At 48.7% G+C, this 355-nt stretch overlaps 1 protein-coding gene across 1 annotated transcript in view; it reads right to left on the reverse strand.

Annotated features, from left to right (window-relative positions):
• Positions 1-355, reverse strand: part of LOC119582078 (potassium voltage-gated channel protein Shaker-like) — a gene marked incomplete at its 5' end in the record, with an annotated part of 55,543 nt that overhangs the window by 19,174 nt on the left and 36,014 nt on the right.

Below are 355 nucleotides of genomic sequence, written 5' to 3' on the forward strand. Positions count from 1 at the left end.
ATGAAATAATTCTCCCTCCCCTTAGCGTTTTAACTTGTCTGTGTTTTCTTTTCTTTTTTATTGTGAAAGAGAGAGTGTATCTGCACGTGTTCGTAGTTGCAGTCACGGGAGTGTTCGAACGGGTTGTCACCAATGCAACGTTAAGAGACCCATGTGATGACGGTGTTCGGATGTCCGCGCCGGGCTTCAGAGACATACAGTAAGGGTGAAATCAGGCCTTTTACATGCTAGCGTGACTGCGTTCATGCATTTACTAGGGAGGGAGGTGGAGGGGGGAGGGGAAGAAGTGTGACTGGTCAAAAGTGCATGCGACGGAGTGTGGTTGGTCTGTCGAGTGTGCTTTTGAGTCATGCCA

Source organism: Penaeus monodon, chromosome 15, assembly GCF_015228065.2.
Source record: "Penaeus monodon isolate SGIC_2016 chromosome 15, NSTDA_Pmon_1, whole genome shotgun sequence".
Classification (NCBI taxonomy): domain Eukaryota; kingdom Metazoa; phylum Arthropoda; class Malacostraca; order Decapoda; family Penaeidae; genus Penaeus; species Penaeus monodon.